The sequence below is a fragment of the Podarcis muralis genome, chromosome 5, assembly GCF_964188315.1.
Source record: "Podarcis muralis chromosome 5, rPodMur119.hap1.1, whole genome shotgun sequence".
Taxonomy (NCBI): domain Eukaryota; kingdom Metazoa; phylum Chordata; class Lepidosauria; order Squamata; family Lacertidae; genus Podarcis; species Podarcis muralis.
Window position 1 is genome coordinate 101,289,311 of NC_135659.1, and position 12,898 is coordinate 101,302,208.

A 12,898-nucleotide genomic window follows, 5' to 3' on the forward strand; every position below is an offset into this window, starting at 1 on the left:
CTAGGTTGGCAGGAGCAGGGACCGAGTAATGGGAGCTCACACCATTGTGGGGATTCGAACCGCCGACCTTCTGATCGGCAAGCCCTAGGCTCTGTGGTTTAACCCACAGCACCACCCTCGTCCCAAGCAAAGTAATCGTCCTGCTCTATTCTGCCTTGGTCAGACCACACCTGGAATTGGCTGCTGACAAGCTGGGATGTGTGCAGAGGAGGGTGAACGAGATGATCAAGGATCTGGAAACCTAGCCTGATGAGGAGCGGTTGACGGAGCTGGGTATGTTTAGCCTGAAAAAGAGGAGATATGAGAACTGACTCATGGAAGATGGAGCAAGCTTGTTTCAGACTAAGAATCGGGAAGAGCTTCCTGAGGGTGAGAGCTGTTTGACAATGGCATGGGCTCTCCTCACTGGGAAGCTTTTACACAGTGGTTGGATGGGCATCTGCCAGGGGTTCTTCAGCTGTGATTCCGGCTGCAGGGAGTTGGACAAGACAGAATCAGAATCTTAGAGTTTGAAGGGACCACAAGGGTCATCTAGTCCAGTGTTCCCCAACCTTGGGCCTCCAGCTGTTTTGGACTACAATTCCCATCATCCTTGACCACTGGTCTTGCTAGCGAGGGATGATGGGAGTTGTAGTCCAAAAACAGCTGGAGGCCCAAGGTTGGGGAACACAGATAGTCCAACCCCCCTTCCAACCATAAATCTACGATTCCCCTCCTTCTGAGGGCTGCTGCCAGCAGAGCCAGCCCTGGGGTTGTGGTCCCCTCTCCCTGGCCTGGTGCCCAGGCTTCTTTGGGCGTGGGCATTCCTCCTGCCCACCAACATGCCCTCCTTACTAGGAGCCTGCAAGGGGGGTGGCATGTGGCTGGCTCACTTCCACCTGGGCAAGCGGCTCTTGCGTCAGGAGCAGCTGTGTCATCAGAGGTTGAGCAAAGCTGCTGCCTCTGCCTGTGCCAGAAACGGGCCTTACTTCACCCCTCTTGCTTCACCCCTGTCTGGTCTCTTCCGGAGAGGAGGGAGGGGACACATTGCTCAGAGGGTACATTTGTCACACGGGGGGGGGGGGGGCTTCCTTCCCTTGGAGGCCGTTCCAGATCTGTTGACCAGAGAGGGAGGCTTGCTAGGCTTATGGTGCCATTCTTCACCTGATTCCCTAAGTGCCCTGGACTGATCTGGTCCAAAGAAGAAAGTGTTGGGCTTGGGACTGGCTCAAATGACCGGTTTAGGGTGGTGTTAAGAACATCAGGAGAGCATCTGCTGGATCAGGCCCAAGGCTCATCTAGTCCGGCATCCTCTTCTCACAGTGGCCAACCCCTGAGTTTGCTTCTCTAAGCTAGGTCACCTCAGAGGAATCGATTCCATTCCATTTAATACTCACATGCTGCTTTTCCAACAACAGAGCAGCTCCAAGAATCACAACAGCAATATACATACATTGCAATTGCTACAATATCAAAAAACAGTTGTAGGCATCTGTCGGTCTTGAGAGACAATGGAGTGTGCCTCCGGGGGGTCAAGTCAAACTGCTGGAGAATCACGGCAACTGCTGTGGATGCAGAGACTGGGGACTTCTAACTCAGGGGTCAGCAACCTTTTTCAGCCGTGGACCGGTCCACCATCCCTCAGACCACGTGGTGGGCCGGACTATATTTTGAAAATAAAAATAAAAATGAACGAATTCCTATGCCCCACAAATAACCCAGAGATGCATTTTAAATAAAAGGACACATTCTACGCACGTAAAAACACGCTGATTCCCAGAACATCTGCAGGCCAGATTGAGAAGGCGATTGGGCCGGATCCGGCCCATGGGCCAAAGGTTGCCTACCCCTGTTCTAACTGCTAGCTGCAGTGTTTCTGCTGTTAGCAGCACCAAAGTAACCTTTCTGGGACACCAGCCTGGGCAGTGTGGAGAGGTCCTGGGCTGCCCAGATGAGAAGACCCCCCTCTCGGCCTCACTGATGGGGTCCAAAGGAAAGCAGAGACATTTGGTTCTTCTGGTCTATGACCGTAATAAATTTATTCATTCATTCATTCATTCATTCATTCAGAGACATTTGGCACCAGCTGGGCTGCAGGAGTTGCCGGAGGGAGGCATACGAGGTGCCACCCAACCACCTTAGGGACTGCGCTACGGATCTGTGTATTGGGGTTTACCCCCCGGGCCTTTCTTCTCCCAAAGATGTCCTGCAAGGCAATGGAGGTTTGGGATCAGAGGCTTCCTTCTCCTAGCTGGGCTATTGATGTAGAAAAAACCCTGCTCCTTTCCCCTTATGGGGTGTCCAAGAGCCCGTATAGAGTCCTTAAGTGGGCTCCCTATTGGTAGGAGAAAAGAACCAACCGGAGAATATTGAGAAGCAAAGCAGCTAGCAAGCCTGATCTTTATTGAACTGTTGCAACAGGGTCCTCACTCACCACACGAAGGAGGGAGGAGGAACCCAGAACAATGGTGCGCAAGCCCACCCTGTGGACCCAAAACACCATACATACATCACAGAAGGAGGCGGTCTACAACAGAATTCCTGTCTGCCAGGATACCTGACAGTGGTCACTGACTGCTTTACCTGGGCAGCCCGGCCATTCTTTTGTGATGGTAAATACTTTAATTCCTGAGTCCAGGTCACAGGTCTCCCTATTCATACACAAATGCGCTCTTAAGACAGGTAAGCGAAAGACAATGGAGAGGATTTCCCATTTCCTTCCTCCTTGCAGAGAAACATTTGAGGTCAATTTGGGAGAGTCAAAATGGTTTCAGGATTGTTCTTGTCCTATTTCAGACATGTGATTTACGGTATATACTGTACTTAGTATGTGTTTGCCTTGTAAATTTATAAACATTTAATTTATATATTTGAGACCTGAAATTCTTATAACACTACCTGCCCTCACTTCCCTCTGCAGAAACCACCTTCTTGACTGTTGAACCCACTGCCTGTCTTCACACCTAGGGTGTGTCGCTAACTCCCCAAGAGTTTGAGACCCACCGGCTCCCCTCGCCTGTTCAGCCGGCCAGTCGAAGCCGTTCCCAGGGTTGTCGCTGCTCTGGCAAGCTGACAGCTGCTAGAAGCCGCAGGTGAGAGCTGAGTGCAGGATGGGGACCAAAGGTAGACAATCTGCAAACACACACTGTTCCCCACCAGGGGGGTACCACCCCTTCCCCAACGCCCAAAAACACAATAGCAGAAAGAGCAAGCTACTACAGTGGATGCTCAGGTTGCGAGCGTGATCCGTGCAGGAGGCATGTTCGCAACCCGCAGCGTTTCCAACCAGCAGCACCGCGTCTGTGTATGCGCGGGTTGCGATTCGGTGCTTCTGTGCATGCGCGGCCGCCGAAACCCGGAAGTAACCCGTTCTGGTACTTCTGGGTTTTGGCATGTCCGTAACCCGAAAAAACACAACCTGAAGCGTCTGTAACACGAGGTATGACTGGACTGCTACAAATTCATCACCACAATTGATGCAATGCAGTAAAGTCTTAATGTCCACCATATCTCTGGGTTGGGGGCCCTTCTTGCCAGTCAGGATGTGGCCCAGGGAATCTGCCTCCTCCTGGCTCAGAAGTGGCCTCTTAGCCCAAGAGGCAGGACAGAGGAGATGCTCTTTGAGAAGATGATGCTGGACCAGGTGGGCCGTTGGCCTGACCCAGCAGATGCTCTTCTTACCCCCCTGGTTCCTGCTGGAGGCTGGCGCCTGCCCCAAGCCCTCTCCTTGACCTCCAGCAAGAGGCTCTCGGGGTTTTGTTATTTCCCTGGAGGCTCCTCCTTGGCCTTCTGCAGTCCCAGCGTTGAGGTTTCCTGGCTTCCAGCACATCTCAGGGGTTGCTGATTCATCAGCCAGGTTGGTTTACAAAAGGGGGAGAAAAACCAGCCGAGTGTGGCAAAACGAGCAAGAACAACAAGGCTGGGCTGGAGACACGGAGCCTGGGCGGTTGGGTCACGTGAGCTGTGGGGTCGGCTGGGAATGAGGGGCCTGGGCAGTGACCACGCTGCTCTGAGACTGACCCCTGGCCCTTTGGCCTCTGCCCTCAGGACCTGGTCACCCACACCCTTTCCTAGGCTTTGCTCCCATCGGCCTTCCCCAAGCTGAGGCCCTGCAGATATTTTGAGCTGCAGCTCCCATCAGCTGTGGCAGAAACATTTGGAGATGCCAGCTTGCCAAAGACTTGCTCTGATCGTTTCCCCAGCCTTGACCTAAGGGTCCAGGGCGAGCTGGTTGTGGCCGCTCCCAGGCAACTTGGGAACTCCATTCCTGGAGAAGTTATTGGCTCCTTCCTTGCTGTCCTTTTGCCGATGGGTGAAGAACTTCCTATTCCAACAGGCCTTTGGGAACGGGCTGCTTTTAAGGAAAAGGCTGGGGCTGTGATGCCTTTATTGTAATGATTTGTATGTTTTAATAGAATGTGTGCGCATGCGTGTGTAGTTTTAATTCTGAACGTTTAATTGGTTTTTATTCTTATTTTTCCTATGTTGTTATCTGTTTCAATTTTTATCTGTAAGCCGCCTTGAGTTCCCGTCAGGGAAAAAGGCGGAATATAAGTGATTACTATAATAATAATAAAATACAAAAAGGATATTGAAAACCGTTTCAAAAAAGGTACAACCCTACAAATAAGGATGGCAGAGTCGCTTGGGCCTCCAGTGCAGGGACCTCATCCATCCATCATTCAACCCCTGACCACATCGTCATCCGAGGCGCGTTATCCATCCTCACAGGGGCTGCTTGCTTGGGAGACTCCGTGCGGAGGAGCATTCAGGGGCTGCTTTGGAGACAAGCAACCCCCTGCCTGCAGCAAGTTCTGCCTCGTGAGCATCGTGTGTTTATTTATGTTATTGCATTTCTATCCCACCTTTTTTCCCTCCAAGAAGTTCAGGGTGGCCTTTTACCCCCCTCCTTTTATCCTCACAACAACCCTGTGAGGTAGGCCAGAGTGAGAGGCAGCGGCTGGCCTGGTGGGGAGGCAGACCCTCGTTTCCCAGATCCTGGTCCACTCTAACCAATTCACCACCAGGGGCTGTTCCAGCAATCCCAGCAGCACTGCCTCCCTTCCGTGGTCCAGCGATGCCCCCTGAGCTCTTCTGCTGCTCTTTCCATGCCATGCAGCTCTCTCTCTCCTCAGGCCTTTCCCAAGGTGTCCGTACCTTCTCCTGCCCTTGTGGAAGAGTTTGTGCAGGAAGGCCTTTCTGATGCGGAGACAGTGGAACCGACTCCCTGGGAAGGCGGTGGACTCTCCTTCCTTGGAGGTTTCTAAGCAGAGACTGGGAAGCCTCCAGTCGTGGATTCTCGAGCTGTGATTCCTGCGCCGCAGGTGGTTGGGCTAGATGACCTTGGGGGTTCCCGCCACCTCCGGTTCTGTGAGTCTGGGGAAGTGCCCCCGAGGCTCCCCTCATGCCTTTTGTTCACGATGTGCGAGAGCATTGCCAGTGTGATGGGCTGCAAGGTTTTACTAGTGCCAGGGGTTCTTTAGCTGTGACTCCTGCACTGCGAGTGCTTGAGCCAAATGACCCTTCCATTAAACGTGGATCCTGCACTTTCCTCCATAGAGCCCAGGGTGCCCAACTTGTGGATCCTAGAACAATACCACAAAAACTTCTGGAAAATAGTTCCAAATAAATAGCTTTAAAACAGTTAAGAACTCCTCAAAGCAGTCACCTGCTCTCAGACTTGGTGATTTCAGGGTTGCCAGGGGCAGAACTTTCAACCACCACATCCCTGGGCAGACAGATGTGCCTTTAAATTTCTCCTAGGAGTTCACAGTGAGGAAGAGACATGCCTCACGAAGGAGGGCATTCCCCTGTTTTTGCTGCTCCTGAGATGGTCGGTTTTGGGGAAGTTGTGTTTTCAAGTCCTTGGGTCCAAAGCCATTTAAGGAGTCTTGTGAGCCTTGTGGGCTATTACTAATGCCTTGAATTAGCCAGTCCCTTGCTCTGAGAACCAGTGACACATGCTTGCATCAGGCTGCCCTGTTTTTCTGCATAGCGACAGCCTCCAGACCGTCTTCAAGGGCAGCCTCACACAGAGCATATTACAGTGGTCCAGCTGGGAGCTCACCAGAGCGTGGACAGCTGAGGTCCAGGAAGAGCTGGTGAGCCAGCCTAAACTGGGCACAAGCACTCCTGGACACAGAAACCACTTGAGGCTCCAGTGACAAGTTAGAATCCAGGAACTGCCTTAGGCTCCTGTTCCTTCAGGAGGAGTTCTGCCCCTTCCAGAACAGGTCGGACACCTCACTCCTGGACCTGGGAACCCCGCATGGGCCCACCTCTGTCTTATCAGGAGTCAACGTCAGTTTATCAGCCCCCTTCTGGCTCCTCACTGTTCCCAAACCCCGGCTCAGCATCTTCACAGCCTCTCCTGATCTTAATGGACTGGAGAGGGAGAGCTGCTTGCTCTTAGCATATTGGTGGTGCTGTGTTCCCCATCCAAGGAGGACAGTTCCCTGGGGTCTCATACGGAATGGCATAGGAGACAGGCCAGGCCCTTGTGGGACCCCACAACTCAAAAGCCATGGGACTGAGCAGCAGCCTCCTGTTAGCAACTACAGTGGTACCTTGGGTTACATACACTTCAGGTTACATACGCTTCAGGTTAAAGACTCCGCAGAAATAGTGCTTCAGGTTAAGAACTTTGCTTCAGGATGAGAACAGAAATCGTGCTCCAGCGGCGCGGCAGCAGCGGGAGGCCCCATTAGCTAAAGTGGTCTTCAAGTTAAGAACAGTGTCAGGTTAAGAACGGACCTCAGGAACGAATTAAGTACTTAACACGAGGTACCACTGTATAGGTAGGAACAGAACCACTGTAATACTGGACCTTCAGCTCCCACCTCCCTGAGTCGCTCCAGAAGGAGTCTGTGGTCAAGGAGAACCAACAGAGTCACACTCGCCCTGTTTCCCAGTAAAGGCAATCAACCAGGGTGGCCAAGGCTGTTTTGGTGCCAACGCTGGGCCTGAAACCAGACTGCAGTGGCTCTTCTGCTTCCTCCAGGCATATCTTGACCTCCCTTCGTCCAGGAAGGGGATGTTAGAGGCTGGACAGCAGTTTCCTCAAAACCTATGGATTCAGAGAGGGCTTCTTCAAGAGGAGCTTCACTGCTGCCCCTTCCAAGGCGAAGGGCATTTGATAAACTATGATGGGCAGGGATCAAGGGGGCAGATTGCCAGCCTGTCACTAAAACATCCAAAATTGATCTCACACAGTGTGATTAGATGGTGTTCCAGGGGCCTCTGATGGAGCTGAAACAATTCAGTGGAGCTGAAGAGGACTATCCCTGGAGGGGGACGGTAAGGGGGCTGGGCTAGGGCACAGATAGGGGATATCAGGCTCTCTGGACTTGAGCCCATGACCTGCTTTTGCAGGGAACCCCCTAATGGGTGTGTGAGAGGCAAAGTCACCTTTCAGAATCCTTGTGAGCAGAGCCAAGCCTGGCAGGAGCCATGCGCTCTGTGCATGGAAGCAGGAAGCCTCCCTCTCTCCCCAGAAGCGATGGTGGATTTGCTGTGGCCGTGGGCAGTGAGCATCTCGTGCCTCCACTGCTCTGTCCACTGCTGCCCCTTCCTCCCCACCAGGCTGACATCACCAGCCCCACGGTGGGCACACCAATCCCAACCTATTCCTTAAGCTCTTCCTAGAGATCGGAAACAGGACCTGGGGATCAGTGGGGGGCTTTGGGGGATGCTGGAGGAAGGATCCCGGCCTCTTCTGTGCCCCTCGGGACGAGGCGTTTGTGGCTGGTGCTGAGCAGCAGGCGCCTCAGCCGGGCTCCTGCACCACGACCTGCTCCTGGCCCAGGCCGGCTTTGATGTGGCAACCTGAGCTATGTTCGTCCTGGGCTGGCGTCACTTTCACATTCTGCTGACTTCCTCTGGCTCTTGGCTCAAGCCCAGCCCTGGCTGGGAAATGGACCCCACTGCCTGCCAGGAAGGCAGTCCCCCCTCCCCCAGGTAGGTGAGCCCTTCCATGCTCCAGAGGGCCTGGGGGGGGGCCCTCATTCCCCTCATGTTCTGACCTCTGCAGAGGGAGGCAAAGATGTCCTTCCTGGGGGCTGGTCCCTCCCGGTCCTGTTTCTGGAGGGCAGCAGGAGGAGGGGGCTGCTGCAGCTGCCTCCTTTTTTGGGATGGCTCACCTTTTTGGGATGGCTCACAAATCTGTGATAGCTTGGGAAGGTTTTTGCAGCTTGACATCTCTCCCCTCCACCAGCTGCACAGAGATCACATTTGTTGGTTTTGTTCTTGCTATTATTATTTGTATCTTTATTTTTGTATCTTCTTATTATCTATGTGGAAATCGTTTCAGTTTGGCTGCGTGCTTTTTGTTGTGTTTTCTCTATTGCGTCTGACTTTTGTTATGTTTGTAACTATGCAAATCTTGTTGTGTTGTTAGCCGCCTTGAGCGTGGCTTTAACTATGGAAAGGCGGCATACAACAATGACGATTTTGCAACCCAGGGGGCGTCTTCCCTGCCTCCCGCATGCTGAAACTGGAGCCGCCCCGAAATGGTATCGCCCCAAAACTTGGGCTCATCCACACTTCATTTGTCATGGGTCCGAGACGTTATTTCTTTGTCCCAATTGATGTTTGTTCCGACTCAGCAGAAAACATCTGGTTTTCCCAGGGAAAGTGGTAGGACCAAAACAGAACCTCTCAGACCCATGCCTGGACCTCTCTAGCCGTGGGGTGGGTGTGTGGGGTGAGGGTTTTAAGAGTCCTTCTCCAGCCCTGGACAAAGCTGTGGGTGATGGCCGGGTGTTTCAGAATGGGCCAGCCCTGCTGCACAAGAGCTGCCTCTGGTGTTGGAGAGAAGGGTTGTTGCACAACTGCATTTGTGTCCTCTCCTGCTCCTGGAGCAGCTGGGATTTGACGGGTCCTGCTACACAGAGAGAGGGAGCAGCGGCGGGTGGGGATTCCCAGAGAACACCCATGTGTCAGAGAGACTGGCTGCCGTGACTCAAGAGGCAGTGGAAGCTGATTTTTTGAGCCCTCTTCCCTTTTCGGCCTGTGGGAATCTGCAGACTCATGCACAACCTGGCCAGGGGGAGAGGAAAGGCTGAGCGCGTTCTTAGGGTGGCTGGAGACCTTGTGGAATCACCTGCTTCTGATAAATCTAGCCTGGTTCTCCAAGCTGTCCACCCCTCCGGCTAGCAAGGGCCCTCCAATTCGCAAGGGTCTGCAAGAGAGCCCCCCACAGGGACCCTGCAGCCCTCTCCTCCTGGACTCTCTCCTCATCTGCTGTTCCACCAAACAGAGAAGTGGTTCTGGGGCTCAGGGGAGGGTGATTAATTATAGGGGACTCAGGGTGACAAAGAAGAAGACTTGGGTCATGGGTTTGGTTTTGGGACCATATATAGACTCTGAGGATCTTGAGAGGCTGCGGGTGATCTCATGTGGGAAGTGAGTGTGGAAATCCTTCGAAAGGGTGTCTCAACAGCTCAGAGTCGGACCTGGCTGCTCAGCCTCTCTTGAGAACATGAGAGATTTTGCAAAGCCCCCCAGTGAACGCAAAGCAGCAGACCTTCATGCACAGGCAGTTGTTTGTGCCTGCACTGCTAATGGCAAACCGGGAAAGAAACTGGATAAAAGGAGGCACTTTTTCATGCAGGGCATAGCTGAACTTTGTATATAATTTTTATTAAATTTTCCGTTTTACAATTTAAAACACTCATTTTTACATCCTTAAAATATCAATGAGTTCTGCTCTTCTCTTTCCATGGTTCATTTTACATTTCAATAATCCCTGCATATTTTTAAAAAACTAGACCATTCAGTATTCCATTATTGCATCCATCAAAGCTTATCTACACCGTTGAATTTATCTTAATGCTGCCAGTGTTTTCAGCTGGACACAACTATTTCCCATATCTTCAATAGACATTTTCCAATCTTCTCTAAACGTATGTTCTTCTTGTCCCCTTATTCTATATGTTAAGTCTGCAAACTGTGCATATTCCACCAGTTTAAGTTGCCATTCTTCTTTAGTTGGGACCTGGCTCATTTTCCATTTTTGGACTAACAAAACACGGGCGGCCGTAGTAGCATACATAAATAACCTTTTTTGACACCAGGGAATTTCAGTCTGAATTATCCCCAACAGAAAGGGCTCTGGGTTTTTTTTTTGGGAAAGTACTTTTAAACATCTTTTTCAATTCATTATGAATCATTCCCCAATACAGTGGTACCTTGGGTTACATACGCTTCAGGTTACAGACGCTTCAAGTTACAGACTCCGCTAACCCAGAAATAGTACCTCGGGTTAAGAACTTTGCTTCAGGATGAGAACAGAAATTGTGCGGCAGTGGCGTGGTGGCAGCAGGAGGCCCCATTAGCTAAAGTTAAGAACATGTTAAGAAGAGTTTCAGGTTAAGAATGGACCTCCAGAACAAATTAAGTTCTTAACCCGAGGTACCACTGTATAGTTGAACTTTGAAAGTCACTCTCACGAGGCAGTGATGGCCACCGACCTGGATGGATCAGGCCCAAGGAAACCCATCTGGTCCAACGCCCTGTTCTCACAGAAGCTGACTGATGCCCTAATGGGCAACCAGCATGCAGGATCTGATCCTTCCGTCCTCCTGTGGTTTGCAGCAAATGACATACAGAGGCCTTGCTACCTTGCACTGCGGAGGCAGAGAGCTGAGGCATCGTGGCCAGAAGCCATTGCTCTCCCTCTCCTCCAGAGTTCTAGTTACAGGTAGGGAGCCGTCTTGGTCTGCCGTAGTCGAAACAAAATAAAGAAATTCCTTCCAGTTGCATCTTAGAGACCAACTAAGTATGTTATTGGTATGAGCTTTTGTGTGCATGCGAAGTGTATCTGAAGAAGTGTGCATGCACATGAAAGCTCATACCAATAGCAAACTGAGTTGGTCTCTAAGGTGCTACTGGAAGGAATTTCTTTATTTTGTTTCCACTCCTCCATGAATTTGTCCAAATCTCTTTTCTCCAGGCAGAACATGAAGTGCTGAGTGGATGCAGACAAATAGGTGCTTAAAAGGCACTAAATTAGATCCCAGGAACTCTCCTAGGAATGCTAATAAGTGAAGTTTCTAAAAATCTTTCTTGCGATGTCCCGATTGAAGGAAAGGAACCGGAAATAAAACACCTGATGTTTCTTTACAATACACGCATTCATGGACGGATTGATGTTCAGACGTTTCCGAATGTTGATGCAAAGACGCCCCCGGCAGTATCTCTCTCAGCTGTCCCTCCCCTTCCCCTTGGGTTTCCCCCCCCCCGACACACGGAGGATCCTCACCCACGCTGTCTAGGCTGAGGGCAGGGGAAGTCCATCTGGGGCCTCCGAGCCTGTTGCTACAAGCATCACCATCAAAAACAGCTCTGTGAGGGCCAAGGAATGCTGCCTGGGCTCTCAGAGTCATGGGCTGGAGCCTCTGTGCTGCTGACGGAGAGACACACCCTCTGGGAGTCCACTGCCTTCTCTCGGCCAGAACCAGGAGCGTCCAGATGTGCCGTCCAAAGGTTCCCTTGCTGATTCCTTGCTCTTGGAAGTCACAGGGGAAAGTCGAGTCAGCTCCAGAGGTTTCCATAGATGATGATCACTATTATTTTAGTTATTAAATTTGTATACCACCCTTCATCCTCTCAGGATGGGTCACAACATAGATATATAAGATAAAAACACAAAATTCATAATAAAAACAAGAACAACACACAGACATACACGCACTCACAAACACATTTAAAAGGGGGAAGGATGTTAATCGGCCAGGGCTGCAAAGCCATAGGATCTGCAGATCTAGCCCCAAGAACGTAAAAATACGGAACGCTTTGTGAATTTGCGTGTCCTTCTCTGTATCGTTCCAGCTTCGGGATATGTGCTGCTGAAGCAGCATAGAATTGTAGAGTTGTGAAGGTATATAGAGGTCCTCTAGCCCAACCCCTGCAATGCAGGAATCACAACAGCTGTTATTTATTTTATTTGCTCATTACATTTCTATCCCAGCTGGAGGTGGCTTACATGGTCCCCCCCGCTCCTCATTTAATCCCCACAACAGCCCTGTGAGGTGGGTTAGGCCAAAAGAGGTCACCCCCCCCCCCCCGTGAGCTCCAGGTCTCTCCCAGGTCCAATTCTGGCACTCCAACCACCAGGCCAGGCTGGCTCTCTCTTCTGCCCTGCTGTGCCCCCCATGCTGGCCAGGGCTGGAGGACGCTGCAGGCCCAGCTGTCCGGAGGGCGTCAGGGAGAGGCTGGGCTAGGGGCTGCCTGCCCCCTGCCCCCCTGCCTGCATCTGCCGGTGTGTTTGGTTTGTTCCCCATGTGCAGGATCAGCACCGCTTCCCTCCCTCGGACACTCTGTCCTCCTGCCGCTCTTGCAGGTTTGTGCTGTGAAGCAACAGGCAGAGGGTTTCCTAGCACAGATCACCGCCCCCCCCCCGCTGCCACCGCCCTCAACAGACATGTGCGCAGGCCATGGCACCTTGTCCTCAGAGCTCAGCCCTCGGCTGAACCTCCCTGGCGCTCCCCAAGAACCTTTCCTGAAGGGACAGAGACACCACAAGCCAAGAGATGTCTTCCATGCCACACACAGCACCTTTGGGTGGGCTGGCTGGGTGTAGGACTCAGCGGTTCTCAACCTGTGGGTCCCCAGATGTTGTTGGACTACAACTCCCATCATCCCTGAGCTCTGGCTAGCTAGGGGTGATGGGAGTTGTAGTCCAACAACATCTGGAGACCCACAAGTTGAGAAAGGCTGGGCTATAGGTGAAAATGGTGCTCTCTTGTCCAGAAAAAACACCCCACCACAGACCCAGCCCAGTGCTGGACCCCCAAGTGCAGTGCTTCACCCTGGCACATTGGGTCCCACAAGGTGAGATGAGGTCTCCTCACATCACCCCTGCGAGGCGGCTCCGGCTGGTAGAGAAGAACGCTAGGAAAAGCTTTCTGAGAGCTGTTTG